The 448-nt window shown below is 65.8% G+C and overlaps 1 long non-coding RNA gene across 1 annotated transcript in view; it reads left to right on the forward strand.

Moving 5' to 3' along the window:
- The first annotated feature begins 23 nt into the window (after positions 1-23).
- The window catches only part of LOC106724149, a 4,181-nt gene continuing 3,756 nt past the window's right edge, over positions 24-448 (forward strand). The window contains exon 1 of the long non-coding RNA XR_001359902.1: positions 24-423. This is a non-coding gene — a long non-coding RNA (uncharacterized LOC106724149). The remainder of the gene's footprint in view (positions 424-448) is intronic.

Raw genomic sequence — 448 nt, forward strand, 5'->3', positions numbered from 1 at the left:
AACATCCAGATGGAAGGGAGCAGGTCCCTGGAGGTGGGAGCAGGTCCCGGGAGGCGGGCACAGCGCGGGGACTGCGGCTCACAACCCTGTGCTGCCTAAGTCGCGGCTGCGGAGCGAACTCCACAGCGGCCACCCCACGAGACACGTTTGCCACCACAGGAGGCGGTGGATGGAGCGGCCACGCCCGTGGCGTCATCAGGCCGCGACCTTAAACTGAGGCAGGGCTGCCAGCCACGGGTCTCTAACGCCGGGCCCCAGGAAGCGTCCCTTTTCCATGGTGACGGTGGTCCCGGGGTCATGGCGACGACGCCCCGCCATTGTCGCTGGGTAAACACACGGTCGCTCAATCGCTACTGGGTGCCCTGCGAGGCACCTAAGTTGCCGGGAAATGCGAGCACCGCCATTTAAGTCGCGAAGTGTCCGGTAAGTCACCACTGCAGGCCCCTGC

The sequence above is a fragment of the Myotis brandtii genome, unplaced genomic scaffold (genome assembly GCF_000412655.1).
Source record: "Myotis brandtii unplaced genomic scaffold, ASM41265v1 scaffold736, whole genome shotgun sequence".
NCBI lineage: Eukaryota > Metazoa > Chordata > Mammalia > Chiroptera > Vespertilionidae > Myotis > Myotis brandtii.